Raw genomic sequence first — 16722 nt, 5'->3', positions numbered from 1 at the left:
GTAGATTCTTTGATTTGTTTGGTGTTCTTGGTTGTACATCTGCTGAAAAGTTGCTATTGGAAGTTATCTTAGTGAATTGGGAAGTGGTTGTGATAGATCTGATTGGAATTTGCTCTGTTCTGCACTAGGTATTTGATTCTGTCAAATTTTTCGCCACAACCAACTCCTACTTTAGTTGCAACTAAATCTTGAAAGAGGAGAAGTTCAATTCAACCAAAGTTGTTAGTCGCGACCAATACTACTGATCGATGGCTGTAACATCCTAAGTTTTATCGGGTTTTAATAGCCTCTTTTTGGTTGATTTTGAGGATAGATTAGTGATTTAATGTTGATCTTGGTGCTCGGGTTAGAATTGAGGTATGTTGGAGGAATAGGTGAACAGATCCCTCACAGGGTATGTTCGCCGCGACGAAGTTTTGCTTCACCGTGATGAACCGGGAGTTCCAAGGGGGATTGTCTTTCGGGAAGGTTTGGCCACGGCGAAGTCATAGGGACGCCGCGGTGAAGTTGTTCAGGTGAGCGAGGTTTCCCTCTCGGGAAGGTCTTGCCGCGGCGAAGGTAGGGGTATGCCGCGACGAAGGTTTTTTAGGTGAGTGAGAGTTTCCTCTCGGGAAGCTTTCACCGCGGTAAAATCAGGCTTTCAGTCGAGTAATCCCTCTCGGGATTAGTTCGCCATGGCGAAAGGTGCCGAATCTATATAGTCGCGGGAGGGTCTGTTGGTGCGACAATTAGAAAATCTGAAGGAAGAGAAAGAGGCTCTGCTAGGGTTTCGGATTTTTGGCTTGGAGGGGGCATTTCTAAGGATCCATTACCTCAAGTAAGTGATTTTAACCTCTAATCTACTTTCTTTCTTGGAATTTCTGAGGATTTATGGTGAAACCCTAGAGTTTTCTAGGTTGTTATGGAATTGAGGTTTTTGACCGATTGTTTTGAGTTTAATTGATTGCTTTGGGTTAGTCTAAGTATTTAATTGGTGTAGTTTTTTGGATTTGAAGAACTTTGAGTTTTTGGAATTAGGGTTTATGGAAATGGGAGGTTTGTGATTGAGGATGATAATGTAGAGGTTGATTTTGAGTTTTGTGAATTGGGTTATGTTAAGGAGGGTTAAATTGGATGTTTAATCGGTTTAGAATGTTGTTAAGACTTCTATTGTTCTAATGGGATGTTTGGGGTGTTGAATTCCTATAGTGGGTCCTTGAGGTTTGAATCCTAAATTGATATTTGGAGAGGAATTAAGGTTTTAATGGATTTTTATGACCTTGAAGTATTGCCTTAGTGGTTAAACCCTTTTTGAGTTGGGTAGAGTTTTGATTGAAGATAGGAATTTTGTGTCCCCAATTGTTGTTTTGGCCACATTATTAGTTGAAAGCTACTACATGTTGTGTGTTTGTGTGCTTGTGTAGACCGGTTGTGAGCTTGTTGGTGCACGGGGCCGTATTGTCGGTTTGTTATTCCTTACTCAGGCGAGAGGTAACCACTTTCCAATCCTTTGTACATGCTTCTGTGGTATTGTGAGTGAATTTATGTTTTGTGCCCCGAGTAACAACTGTGTTCAAAGTATATGTTGTATATTAAAAAGGAAAACCGTCTTGTGGGGTTTCAATTGATATTGAATGAATTTGTAACTTGTGAAAGATAGGCCACTGAAAGAAGTTAATTGTGAAATGATTATTTACTCTTTGATTATGGTTTGAGCATGATGCATGAATTGGGAATTGGTGAGAGTTTTGATTGTTACTACCACGTGGTAAGGCCTCTATTAATGCATGATGGTTGGCTCTTTACGTCCCCCATAGTGAGGGATAGGCCTTTTGGCTCCCTACGTCCCCCAGAGTGAGGGATAGGCCTTTTATGGCTCCTTACGTCCCCCATAGTGAGGGATAGGCCGGCTTCGGCTCTTGAAAATCCCCCAAAGTGAGGGATATGGTTGATGGGATTGCATCATTGCACTTGCATTACTTGTTGTGGCTATCATTTATAATATTACTTGTGAACTACCCCACTTGACACCTCACGAGCACCTATTTAGTAGTACCTTGAATTAGAAAGGTTGGTTACTGGGACGTTTGTCTCAACCTATGGTTTACAATGTTTTCAAGTGAAGGTTCTAGACGAGTGTCGTCGGGAAGAGACACAGAGGCTTGAGCTTCGTTAGCTTTAAGCCTCTAGCCCTTGTATATGTATGGCTAGCTGTATATTGCCACATTTAGGATCCCTTTTGAAATATTTTGATTATCTGGCCTTGTTGTAAATTGGAGAGAATGTTACCTCCTTATTTTGGTTGGCCGGAGGCCATTTCTAGTGTCTTATGAAACTCTGATTTATTTTGTTGGAAACCATTTGGATGGGCTGGTTTGATGTCTTTTGTTACCCGGGCCGGAGGCTCGGAGGCTCAGTGGATGTTAATGAATGATTTCTAGTTGCATGCAACCGAGTCTGGGTTTGTCTCGAGTTTGAATGTTAATTTCAAAAATTGCGCAATTTCTTTCTACTATGGTAGTTTGTTGTAACATCTTTCCTTTTCTACCATAGTAGTGATTTTATGACGAATTTATAATATTTTGAGGATAAGGGTTTTTACAATGGCAGGACTGTCGCCTTCCGGATCATCAAGAAAGAGAGTTGCACCAGATAAAATACAGTATAGGATGCAACCAGTCGTTCTTTTCGAGGAGCTTGTTATTGGAAATCGTAGTCTAAATTGGTTTTCAAAAACATTGTAAAAGGGGGTTTTAGTTGTTTTAAAAGTGGTGCAACAAATGTAAAGTGCAGAAAGTTAACTATTTTTGGTATTTTAAATGAATGAAGAAATGTTTTGGATTAAAAGGGAATTATGGTTAAACAGTCTCTTGATGATGAAAACTCAGTTATCACTACTCTTTAGAATGATTGGGAGTTTTGGAAAACCTAAGTATGAAGAAAACCCCAAGTAATCACTTGGGTCTAATGTCTTAATTAATGAAAACTCACTTTAATCAAAGTTAATTAACATCTCTTAAGACACTGCTAAAAACCACTTAGAGTGTAGATGAATGAATGATGTGAATGTCCTCTGAATGTCAATCGACAAACACAGAATACCAAGTGTAACATCCAAAGTTTTAGGCCTAGAAGTACCAATAATAGCCTGAATTAGATAGGCTATCAGACCCTTTTTTAGCAGAAGTCCCAAAGATGAGAAAGGAAGTCAAAGTAGTTTCAGGGACTAAACTGCAAAGTAAAAGTTTTAAGGGGCTAAAGTGTAATAAAGTTAGAGGCTCCAGTAAAGTCTTGAAGGCCCAGAGAGAGAAAAGAGACTAGATATAGGCTAAGGGTTGAGTTAGAAGCCTCAAAGAGAGGATTATATGAAGTTAAGTCCAACCAGGGACTAAACTGTAAATTCTGAAAGTTATGACCAACAGGGGTAAAAATGGAAGAGTACGAAGAGAATTCCAAGAAAATCCTAGAAAATGGGAAATAATATTCTAAGGCTCTTCTATGAAGAGAAAAGATGAAAATACCCCTGAGGCAGCTTCAACAGAATTTATAAGGTTATTACCGGTAAAAAGTATACCATGTGAGGTAATTATTTAAAATAGCAAGAGACCTCAAAAATGTATACGAAAATGAGGTTAAATGGTTGAAAGGTTGTACTAATTTATAAAATTAGTCCCGTAACCAAATGGCCAGTGGAGTGGCTTTAATAAATTAAAGAGCCGGTTTTGCCGATAAAAGGGCATTTTGGTAAATGAATTTTTATGCAAGGTTTAAAGGAAGTGTTATGGCCTAAGAAAATTCATAGATATTCTCTAGAATTAAAGGGAATTTATAAAGTAGACAGAATAATTTTCTGAGCTCCGAAAGGCCATAAAGAAAGCCGGAGAAACGTGGGCCAAGTAAATTCGGACGAAGCTTATGAAACAAGTTTGATCCAACGGCTAGGATCTAATCTCCCATCTCCTCCACCACTTTCATGACACTTGGCATCTTCTAGAAGGTTGAGGTAAGCATGATGTAATAAGATGATGCAATGATGATGCAAAAGTCCACTTGAACTTCCAAACTTGCCCTTACCCTTTCTATTAGCCACCAAAGGCATTTTGGTCCATTCAAGCCAACTTTTTTGGCTATAAATAAAGCCTCTTTCCCTTCATATTTTCAGCTAACATGAGTTTAAGAGGGGAAACTCTGCCAAAATTTAGAGAGAAAAACGTAGGGGTGAAGGCCAAGAAGAAGGAACAAACTTCAAGCTTCAAGATCAAGGTATGTGGTGGTTGTAGCATCTGATTTGATACCTATTTTCAATTAGTTACTGTGCGTATCTGATTCTGAAATTTTGTATGATTAAAGTACACTCTGTGAGATTTAAATCCATGGGTAGAATACTTCATTTGGATATGTGTACGATTTATGGTGATTTTTCAAAGTTAGAGATTGAAATCTGGAAACAGTGTTGAACTTTTAGAAGAGTGTCGATTTCCGTACAATTCCGGTGCTGTTCAGCATAGAATTGGTTCCTGAAAATATTTTTCCTTTAAATTTAACTTAATTATCTTTCAGTGAGACTTAGAAGCACTCAATTTGGATTTTTCTAGATTTAATTATGAATTTTGAAAGTTGATAAAAAATTCTGGAGATTCTGCGTGAACAGTACCCGCGAACCAAAATTTTCAGATTTGATATTCTTGAATCTAAAGCCATCTAAAGTGGTCCTAATTGACAAGAAATGGATCATAAGGATGGAAAATGATGAGATTTATGTTAGAAAAGCTAGAAAGAAAACCCTAAGATTAAGAGAAAAGGTTGAGGTTCAAGAGAGCTAGCTTTGAACTTTATGTAATCTAGTGGTCCTAATAGATTGTATGATCATTATGACTATGTTTAGGACCTTTGGAACATCCAAGAGGATGTTTGATGATGTTAACCAAAAGCTAACATGGTTGGAAAGTCAAGGGAGTCAAAGGAAAAGTAAGAGGAAGGCTTGAGGTGCAAGGTAGTGAGCTTACCTATTGTCATTGCTTGATGTTGTATGCTTGTGTGTTGCCGTGTACATGTTATTGAATGTTATTGTGACATGTTTTAGCCGCTGTAATTGCTATTCATGATGAGTAGATTATGTCTCCATGGCCATGCATCAAGAAGTTAGCTTTGAGCATGCTAGTATGTCACTAATTAACAAGAGAATAAACAAGTTGCGTGTAGTGCATGAGCATCCATTTAGCATGATTAATATGGTATTGTTTGCTACTGAGATTCCCCCGAATCTCACCCCCTCCCTAACCAACCATTTAGGTCAATCAATGATGGGCACTAATGGCATGAGAAGCAAGGAGAAGAAGTGGAGAATTATTAAGGCAAATGAATGATATTAATATTCAATGTATAATTCTCCTATGCTGTAAATTATGTTATGAATGCCATTACTTCAATGTATATGCTTAGGATGTTTATGGCATGAATGAAAGTATATGAGTATGAATGAGAAAGATTAAGCCCATGCTATGTATGTCAAAGAAATAAAAAGAATTAAAGTAAGGAGATATTAAAGGATAAAACGTAGGTCCTGAAGCAGTTAGTTTTGATCTTCAGTTTGACCTATCAAATGAATGAGTTAAATCACGAGATTTGGTAGACCTATATTGCACATCCCAAGCTTCAAAATGAGTGGTAAATCACCTCATTTGGATGTGTATACGAAGAGATATGAATTTTCAAAGTTAAGGCGCAGAATCTGGAAAGTCCAGATTTTACCAAACGGATAGTAATCTTAATCCAATAAACTGTACGTTTTCCATGAGGATGAGTTCAGTTGAGTATTTTTCCCTTAAAGAGCATTGAAAGAGATTTCCGTAGAATTTTGGAACACCTCCATACGATTTTTCTAGAATTAGTTATGATTTTCCAAAGTTGGACCTGTAATCTGAAAACTAGACAGTGAACAGTAATTTTTCAAAAATTAACGTCCAAATTGAAATTTTCAAGTTTAAGACCATCCAAAGTGGTTTGGAATGGTTCTAAATGACTGCTAAGGTACTATATAAGTAAGGTGTGACACCAAGCATGCAGATTAATCACAATAATCACTAAAAATCAAACTAAACACAAGGATTCAAACAAATATTATATAGATTAATCAACATTAACATCATCCAATCAAAATACAATAGAATAGTCTAAACACCAGATTTACAATTATAAACCAAGTTTGATACAAGCACAGAAAGTTCCTAAATCTAGAAATATTCAACACAGCATTAAAAAAAGGTTTAGACTATAAATAAAAAACTCCCCGATTAGATCATTGAGCTCAAGCTTCGTTCTCCATCACCAAGAGGCTAAGGGGTTTAGCATCTCATGCCTTCAACCCAATCGCAATCGCTCCAGGAATGAACAGCCATGGTTGAAGCTAAAAATGAAGTTGGAAAAATGGATAAGAAGGGTGTTGGAATGGTTTGATCGGTCCAAAATTTCAAAAAGTGATGAAGAGATGAAGAAAAATGGAAGTTTTGGGTATAGGATTGAAATCGCCTTGACTTGAGGATCTGTGAATTCTCTCTGCAGTTTATATAGAGTCTGAAAAATGAGTCACACTATTTAGAACAAAGTGGAAGAAAATCTGAAAAATTAATGAAGTGGCAGGTGGGGGATACGTTGATTGCATCTAGACCTTGAATCTGTCAAACCTTTTTAAGGAAATGGACTCTGTTATGTTCCGTGTGGGTTACCCATACTCTTCATGATTCACATCTCTTCTGATTGACTGCATATGTATCTGTCATTTGCATGTTCCTCTGCCAGACTCATTATACCTCCATTGGTATTGGCATGGACCTCTCTCCCTGAAAAAATAATAAGCCATTCTTGTGCAGGTCACCTGGTTTTTATTAATTTATTAATCCCCCTCCCCCTCCAGAAAAAAATATACCTTCTTTTATAAATTAAAGATATATACTTAAAAAACCGAACAACTAGTTGGGTTTTTCATATATTGAACGAAGTTTAAGCAATTGGTTGATTTGTTTATAATGAGAGCTTAAGGGGTTGGGCTTGGTGAGCTTCATCTTATCTGTCTCTATCCTTTTCTTTTTCTTTTTTTTAATGGGGGTCCCTATCTTTTTTATAATATATTAACATCCTCTCTAGAATATTATTATAAACCAGTCACAAGCAATTCAGAGACTCCTAAAATTATTTTTAAAAAATAATTGAAATTTGGAAGAACCCCCATGACAGGATCCCCATGTTCTTATCTGTAGAGCATGTGAGTCAACGCACGACAATTTAGTCACTAAGCTTTGAAAAGGCCTTCGTGTACTGTGTCTTACTATAGATTGTACTATAGGCACAACCTCGGGTCGGTATATGAAAAAAAAAAAGGCAAAAATTTACTTGAAAAAGATGCAAAGGTAGCTTAAAAAGGTTTCTCCTACACAGTAATGCTAAAAAGCAAAGGGAAGGGTAACGGTGCATAGCAAAAGAGTCCAAGTCGTGACCTGAATACAATGAGGTCGCGACCTGGGTACACAAAGGCACCAAGTCAGGAAAGGGGGATGAGGTCGTGACCTAAGATCAAATAGGTTGCAACTTGGGTGCACAGAGTAAGCCCCTAAACTAAAATCACTTACCAAAATGCCTACCATAACAACCCAACTCATCAATCCTTAACAATTCAAAACAAAACTCCAAAAACAAGTGATGGAAGATTAGGAAAAACTTTCAAAAGTTCAAAAAAAAATTTCTTCAAAATTTTGGTAAATTTTAGCAAGAACTACCCATAACAAGGAACAACCCAACAACCAAAACACAAAACCACTTTTAAGAACTCCTTCCCCCATACACTCAAAGCAATGTCCATATTGCAGTACACAGTGACACCAAAACACAAAGCCAAAACACAAAACAATGAAGGTGGAAGTTGTGAAGTTCAGTTCAAGACTGAAACACAATATGTCACCCTTCTAGAGAGAGGAAAAGAGCTAAGCACAAAGGTGGGTAAACTCAAGAATGCAAAGAAGTGTGTGGTGGTGATAGAATAGAAGCACAATTATAATCACATCAAACACAAAGCCAAGGGAGATTATTGAAAACAAACATAGAACAAACAGAATTTAAAACTACTTCTACTGAGGAAATCCCTTCCACAGTCTCTAAAATTCATAGCAAGATAATTTAAGCACAAGTAAATTCATATGAATAGTAGAAGTAAAGGAAAGGGACGACCTAGCTTTAAGGAGGCGGTGCGGGCTCTTTGTAGAGCTTGAAAAGATGACCGTTGCACTAAAACATTTTGCCTGTGGCCTCCTCCTTGAGCTCTATCATCTCAAAGTTATGCACTTTCATCACAATGTAGGGTCCATCCCAGCTCGTCTTGAACTTACCCTTCTTAAATTTGAATCGAGCTTGATACCTCAACACCTTGTCACCTTCCTTAAACTTCTTTTTCAGGATGTTTGCATCATAGACAAGCTTCGTTTTCTGCTTGTAGATGTCTGAGCTGTTGTAGGCGTCTAACTGTATTTCTTAGAGTTCTTGAATTTGAAGAAGCTAGTTTAGGCCAGCTTCCTCCAAATCGGCATTGTAGCTCTTAACCGCCTAATATGATCGATGCTCTAGCTCCACCAGAATGTGGCAGGACTTACCATAGATGATCCGATACGGAGACATACCAATTGGGGTCTTGTGGGCAGTGCGGTAGGCCCATAGTGCATCATCTAGTTGCAAGCTCTAGTCTCTGTTGGAGGGCTTGACAATCTGTTCCAAGATGCATTTGATCTCTTGATTTGATACTTTAGCCAAACCATTGGTTTGAGGATGATAAGGGGTGGACACTCTATGGGAAACCCCATATTTTGCCAACAAGTTATTGAGTAACTTGTTGCAGAAGTGGGTTCCCCTGATCACTAATGAACACTTTAGGTACCCCAAATCTACTGAAGATGGTGGGCTTCAGAAATTTGGAAACCTTAGGTGTATCATCTTTACATGTGGAGATGGCTTCTACCCACCTAGAGAGGTAGTCTATAGCTAGGAGAATGTAGGTGTAACCGTGGGAAGGTGGAAAGGGGCCCATAAAATCTATCCCCCAAGCATCGAAGATCTACAGAACAAAATAGGTAGCTGTGGCATTTCGTTCCTTTTACTAACCCCCTAAACCGTTGGCATTTATCACATACCTTACAAAAAGTGAATGCGTCTCTAAATAAGGTAGGCCAATAACATCTTGCATCCAAAACCTTCCTAGCTATTTTTCTAGTACTGAAGTGCCCTCCACACAAGGTATCATGGCAAGCCTTCAGAATGGCTCGAGCTTCTACTTTCGGAATGCACCGTCTAATCACTTGATCAAAACATAACCTCTATAGGTGCGATGGATCCCAAATATAATAGGAAGCTTTGCTCTTAAGCTTTTGAGCCTGAAAGGTGGTCAAGTGAGAAGGGATTAGACCAGTAGCAATATAGTTAACTAAGTGAGCAAACCATGATTGAGAAATAAATAATACACATAGAGATGGACACGGAATGAATCACAAATAATATCAGAATCGAGTACTCTCTTGGTTTCTAAAGGTAGCCTACTCAGGTGGTCTGCCACATGGTTGACATTTCTAGCTCTATCTTTCACTTCCACATCAAATTCTTGAAGCAATAACATCCACCTCAAGAGCCTCGGCTTCGATTGAGGTTTGTGGAAGAGGTATTTCACTGCTGCGTCATCTGTAAACACAACTACTTTGGAATTTATTAGATATGGTCTAAACTTATCAAGTGCAAAAACAATTGCAAACAATTCCTTCTCAATAGTGGTATAATTTTTTTGAGCTACATCTAGAGTTTTAGAGGCATAAGCAATTACTTTCGAAACAGAATTTGCCCTTTAACCCAACATTACCCCCACACTCAAGTTTGAAGCATCACAAGAAATTTTGAAAGGCAAATCCTAGTTGGGAGAGGTCAAAATAGGAGGAATAACTAACCTATTCCTCAGTTCATAAAAAGCAAGCTCACATGCATAGTCAAATTGAAAATCAACATCTTTTTGCAGCAAATTGGAAAGAGGTAAAGTGATTTTATTGAAATCCTTGATGAACTTTCTGTAGAACCCCACATGTCCTAAAAAGGACCTCAACTCTTTCAAGTTGGTAGGGTAAGGCAAAGAAGATATCACCTCTACCTTGGCTTTATCTACTTCAATTCCCTTTTCAGAAATTAATGTCCTAGCACGATGCCTTGGTTAACCATGAAATGACATTTTTCATAATTCAAAACCAGTTTTTTCTCAATGCATCGTGCTAAGATTTGGTCAAGACTTTTCAAGCAGTCTTTAAAAGAATTCCCATACATAGTAAAATCATCCATGAACACATCCATGTATTTTTCAATAAATTCAGCAAAAATGGATAGCATACAGCATTGGAATGTGCCAGGAGCATTGCAAAGACCAAAAGGCATTCCTTTGTAAGCATAGGTTCCAAAGGGATAAGTGAAGGTGGTCTTGTCTTGGTCTCTAGGGTCTATAGAAATTTGGAAATATCCAGAGTATCCATCTAGGAAATAGTAATGACTCTTCCCCGCTAACTGTTCAAGCATTTGATCAATAAAAGGTAAGGAAAAATGGTCTTACCTAGTGGCATCATTCAGCTTCCTATAATCAATACAAACTCTCCATGAATTTTGCACCCTAGTTGGGATGAGTTCATTGTTCTCATTTTTAACTACTGTGATTCACTCTTCTTTATCACAACTTGTACCTGTGACACCCATTCACTATCAGAAATAGCGTATATGATTCTAGCTCTCAAAAGTTTGTCTATTTCTTTCCTAACCATATCAGAAATTAGAGGATTCAATCTCTTCTGGCTTTGTTTAATTGGCTTAGAATCTTCAGTCAATAAAATTCTATGGGTACACACAGTAGAGTCTATTCCCTTAATGTCAGCTAATTACCAACCCAAAGCCTCCCTATTTCTTTTAAGGACTCCCATTAAACTAGTTTCTTCATATTCAGTTAAAGAACTAGAAATAATGACAGGCAGTTTATTCTTAGGCTCAAGATAAGCATATTTAAGGTTGGGAGGTAAATCTTTTAGTTCTAAAGTTGGGGGTTGAACAACAGAGGAAATTAGAGTAGCAACATTAGTAAAGTTAGAGAAACTCCCCTTTTTAAACCCTTGTGAAATGCACTCACCAGCTTCACTTAGATCTACTATGTTGCTTCAATCTTATCAGATGTTGCACCAAGCTCAAGTTGGTTTACAGTGGCAACAACCTTAGGCTGGGTTGCCTCCATGCCTACATCATTGTTAGAAATTAGATCATTCAGAAATTGTAAGGTATGGGGTGTAATCTTGGAATGTGTATAAGTAGTAATTGAGTCAGAGAGTATTGGCCCTTCAACCAAAGTCCTCAGGACATAAGGTGGTTAAGCAATTGAAGTCTGAAGTTCAGGGGGTGAAATAGGGGACTCAGGTTGCAACTTTCATATCTCCAGGTCATGACCTAATTTCACAAAGGTCACCCACTTGGATTGTTTGGGTTGAAGTTGTGACTTGATGACCCTTCAGACTTAATTTGACAGAGGCCACCTTCTTCACAGTCCTGGTCTGGAGTCACGACTTGATAATCCTTAGGTCGTGACCTCATGTCGCAGAAGCTCATATCCTTAGATTTTACTCCACTCTCAGCACTCACCACTTCTTGAAAATCTGTATAATTAACTAACAAACTCCTTCCAAGGCCAATGTAAGTTGTAAACACAGAAGTGGAATCAAAATTTGATGGAAAAGAAAAGTCTTGAGAAATAGAAAGTATGCTATCAATTTCTAGAGAATTAATGCATGGCACCTCATCTCCGTAAGAACTAGAAAATGAATAAACAGAAGAGGGGGAATTGAAGTATTCATCATATGCACTTAAAGATGAGTCAAGCTCATAAGATTCATGTGATGATGCAGTAGAAGAATCAATCAATTTAGGTAAACTCATGTCATAACTATCATACATATGGAGCTCATGCTCATCCCTAGCTTGCTCAGCAGCTAAATAAATCAATTTAAACCCATGAATGCAGAATTGTCAAAAGGATAACACATAGCTTCATTCATATTAAAAGTTATAACATGGTCCCCTACCTCCATTGTTATACGACTGTGTTTCATGCTTATGATAGTCTTAGAGGTTTGTAGGAAAGGTCTTCCTAAAATCAAAGTGATCTTATTTGTAAGTTCATTCGACATATCTAAAACATAGAAATCAGCAGGGAATACTAGGTCCTTGACTTGAACTAGAATGTCCTTGATTATGCCCTTATGATACCTAATAGACCGATTTGCCAGTTGGAGTACTACACTTGTGTCTTAACCCTATTAATCCCTAATGCCAAATAAACTGACCAAGGCATGACATTTATAGCAGCTCCTAAATCTAATAACGCCCCCTTAATGTGAACCTTTCCTATGGTACAGGGGATTGTGTAAGATCCAGGATCTTGACACCTAACAGGTAGCTCGGCTTTGAATAAGGATGACACATTAGCACTCACCTAAATTCTCTCAAGGGGCCTAAACCTTTACTTGTCATTACATAGTTCCTTTAGTAATTTAAAGTCTTTAGGATTCCCTCTTAAGAACTGAACTATTGGCACATTAATTTCCAGCTTGTTAAACAATGAGTAAGCATCAGTAGCCAATTCAATATCAAACTTTTTCTTGCCAGAGAAATAGGCTTTAGGAAAAGGAAGGTTTTTAGCACATACCTCCTTACCTACTAGCTTAGAGGCTCTTTGGTTGTTGGTCTCTAGCCTGTCCTCCTTTTGCTTGCCTTGTGAGTCAAGCTCTCTACAGTGCTCTCATCTTCTGGCACAGCTTCTTGAGATGCTTCTTCTAGTACTTGAGTTGACTTCTCTTTTGGTTCAGTGTGTGCTCTGGCCTTCATCATGAGCTCTTCTTCTTTGGAGCTCTCAGACTTGCGAAGCCTCATCGGGGAAAGTGGGGGACTCTCTACCCCTTGTGCAGAATCATCTTTGTCTACCTTTTCACTTTCAAAGTGAACCTTTTTACCGCTTCTTAGAGTTATGGTGTTGAGGCCCTTTGGATTGATCACTGTGTTGGAGGGAATACTGCCTCCACTTTTAACTTGTATGTCATTGATCGCATTAGACAATTGGATCAAATGACTGGTGATATCAGTGTTCTTTAAAGTGAGCTCCTCCAGTTTCTTATGAATATCTGAGTTATCTTTCTGCATCCCTTACAAGATGGTGGTTATGGAGACGAACTTGTCATCACTTTCCTTCATTCACCCCTCTATGTTTGTCATCTGAGTAGCCATGCTCTTTAAAAGTTGAGAAGTGTCATCTCCTCTTGGCGATGGTTAAGATACCATAGTCTGTTGTAGAGTTGTCACCACTGCTCTTGAAGGATCTTGAAATGTGCTTGATGAGGCCCCAGGATTGTGGAACTGATTACCTTGGAACTGGTTTGGTCTGTTTGCTCCCCATCCCATTTGAAGTTTGGATGATCTCTCTAACCGGGGTTATAGGTGTTTGAGCAGGGTTCCCTTTTCAGATATTACCCCTCTCTTCCTTGGTACATGGCATTCACTTCTTCAACTAGCCCAGGGCAATTTAAGGTAGTATGCATCTGTGAATGACAAACTTCACAACTTGTAGCTATTAGGGCAACATAGTGAGTTTTGTTGGAGCAAAGGCTTTCAACCATATTTTCAAGTTTAGACATGTCTTGGACTAGCTTTACCAAGAGGGGGTCTCTTTCAGATTTTGGGTCTCTTGAATCTCTTGAGCTCACATGTTGTCTATTAAGAGTAAAGGTCCTTATTAACTCCCATGCAGCCCTTGGTTCCATATTTTCCACAGACTCATTTGCAATGGCATCCAAAACTTGTGCATCACATGTTGACAACCTATTGTAGAAATATTGTACCAAATGCTCCTCAAGAATCTGATGGTTGGGGTACCGAGTAGCATCTCTTGAAATCTGCTCCAAAATTCAAAGAATGTCTCAAATGGCTCTTGTTTAGCTGCTGAAATTTCCTTATGGGCGATTGAAATCTTTATAGAGGGGAAGTATTTATCCAAGAATGCTTTCTTCAAATTGGTCCATGACTCATAGGCATTGTCCACATAGAGTGGCAGGTTCATGTGCCATTTTTTAGCTTTTCCTTCCAAAGATAAGTGAAAAACCTTCCACATAACGTCATCAATACTGGCTCTTACTGGCTTCATGGACAAGCACTGCATATAAAGAGTCCGGAGGTGCAAGTATAGGTTTTCTCCTGTAAGACCATGGAACTTAGGTAGTGAGTGAATCAATTGACCTTTAATTTCAAAATCAGCATTGAAAGTAGGAAAAGCACGAGGTATAGGTTCAAAGTTCCCATCAGATTAAGTTAGTTCCTTAATGATTCTACCCCTAGGTTGTTCATTAATCCTATTCTGGCCATTATTTTCTTCTTGCCCCTCATTATCACTATTATCAGGTCTATTATGGTTACTATTCCCATTCCCAGTGTTTGGACCATGAGGAGGTACTTCAGCCATAAATTCTTCTTCTACTTCCTCACTCTCACTAGATGACTAGGGTAGGTCTCGTAAAATAACCAGACTATGAGATCCTGTATGTCTACCTCTCCTGCCTCTACATGCTCTAGGCATGCATAATTACTCAAGAATTCAAGCACAGATAAAGTTCAAGAAAGAGGTAGGTTCAAAACCGTGTATTTACCAAGTGTGTAGTTCAAAATGAAGGCAAACTCAATGATTTCAAATAATGCTCAGTGAGTTTGAGGTGTATGAAGTGCTATACACTCTCAAAGTACATGTAGAAAGCAAAGTTATGCAAAAAGAGTAAGTCTGCACACTCAGAAAAAATTTTAGTGGAAAACCAGATCAGGTCACGACTTGGGTGAACCAGGTCGCGACTTCAATGAACAGAAAGCAACCCTGAAAGAAGAGGGAGTTGAGCTCACGACTTGCCAAAATCCAGGTTGTAACATCCCAACTTTTGAGCCTAAAAGTATGAGAAATAGCCTGAATTGGATAAGCTACTAGACCCTTTTTGAGCAGAAGTCCCAAAGATAAGAAACAAAGTCAAAGCAGTTTTAGGAACTAAACTGCAAAGTAAAAAGTTTTAAGAGGCTAAAGTATAATCAAGGCTAGAGGCTCCAGTAAAGTCTTAAGGGCCTAGAAAGAGAAAAGAGAGTAAAAACAGGCCAAGGGTCAAGTTAGAAACCTCAAAGAGAGGACTGTATGAAGTTAAGTCCAAGCAGGGATTAAACCGTAAATTCAGAAGTTATGACCAACAGGGGTAAAAATGGAAGAGTACGCAGAGAATTCCAAGAAAATCCCAAAAAATAGAAAATAATATTCTAAGCTCTTCTGTGAAAAGAAAAGACGAAAATACCCCTGAGGCAGCTTAAATGGAATTTATAAGGTTATGGCTAGTAAAAAGTACATGGTTCGAGGTAATTATTTAAAATAGCAAGAGACCTAAAAAATGTACACAAAAATGAGATTAAATGGTTGAAAGATTGTACTAATTTATAAAATTAGTCCCATAACCAAAAGGCTAGTGGAATGGCTTCAATAAATTAAAAAGCCGATTTTGCCGATAAAAGGGTATTTTAGTAAATGAATTTTATGCAAGGCTTAAAGGAAGTGTTATGGCCTAAGAAAATTCATAGATATTCTCTAGAATTAAAGAGAATTTATAGAGTAGATAGAAGAATTTTCTGAGCTCCAGAAGGCCATAAAGAAAGTCAGAGAAACATGGGTCAAGTAAAGTAAGAGGAAACTTAGGGAACAAGTTTTGATCTAATGGCTAGGATCTAATCTCTCTTCTCCTCCACCATATTTGTGACACTTGGCATCTTCTAGAAGAATGAGGTAAGGATGATGCAAGAGGATGATGCAATGATGATGTAAAAGTCAACTTAAAGTTCCAAAATTGCCCTTACTCTTTCTATTAGCCACCCAAAATTCAAGCTTCAAGATCAAGATATGTGATGGTTGTAGCATCTGACTTGATGCCTATTTCAAATAAGTTACTCTTTGTATCTGATTTTGAAATTTGGCATGATTAAAGTACGCTCTGTAAGCTTTAAATCCATGGGTAGAACACTTTATTTGGATATATGTACGATTTATGGTGATTTTTCAAAGTTAGGGTTTGAAATATGGAAACTGTGTTTAACCTTTGGAAGAGTGGCAAATTCTGTACAATTCTGGTACTGTTTAGAATAGAATTGGTTCCTAAAACTATTTTTCATTTAAGCAGAATTTAAGGAGATTTTAGTGAGACTTGGAATCACTGAGTTTTGATTTTTCTAGAATTAATTATGAATTTTCAAAGTTGAGTAAAAATTTTGGAATTTCTGCGTGAACAGTACCCGTGAAGCAAAATTTTCAGATTTGATTTTCTTGAATCTAAGGAAAAGTAAGAGAAAAGCTTGAGGTGCAAAGCAGTGAACTTACCTATTGTCATTGCTTGATGTTGTATGCTTGTGTGTTGCTGTGTACATCTTATTTGAATGTTAATGTGACATTTTTTTAGCTGCTGTAATTGCTATTTATGATGACTAGATCATGTCTCCATGGCCATGCATCAAGAAGTTAGCTTTGAGCATGCTAATATGTCACTAATTAACAAGAGAATAAACAAGTTATGTGTAGTGCATTAACATCCATCTAGCATGATTAATATGGTATTGTTTGCTACTAAGATTCCCTTG

The sequence above is a fragment of the Neltuma alba genome, unplaced genomic scaffold (genome assembly GCF_004799145.2).
Source record: "Neltuma alba isolate B1F8T4 unplaced genomic scaffold, ASM479914v2 tig00010336_pilon, whole genome shotgun sequence".
Classification (NCBI taxonomy): Eukaryota; Viridiplantae; Streptophyta; class Magnoliopsida; order Fabales; family Fabaceae; genus Neltuma; species Neltuma alba.
The sequence above is the reverse complement of the archived record's forward strand: the minus strand, read 5'-3'. Positions refer to the sequence as shown.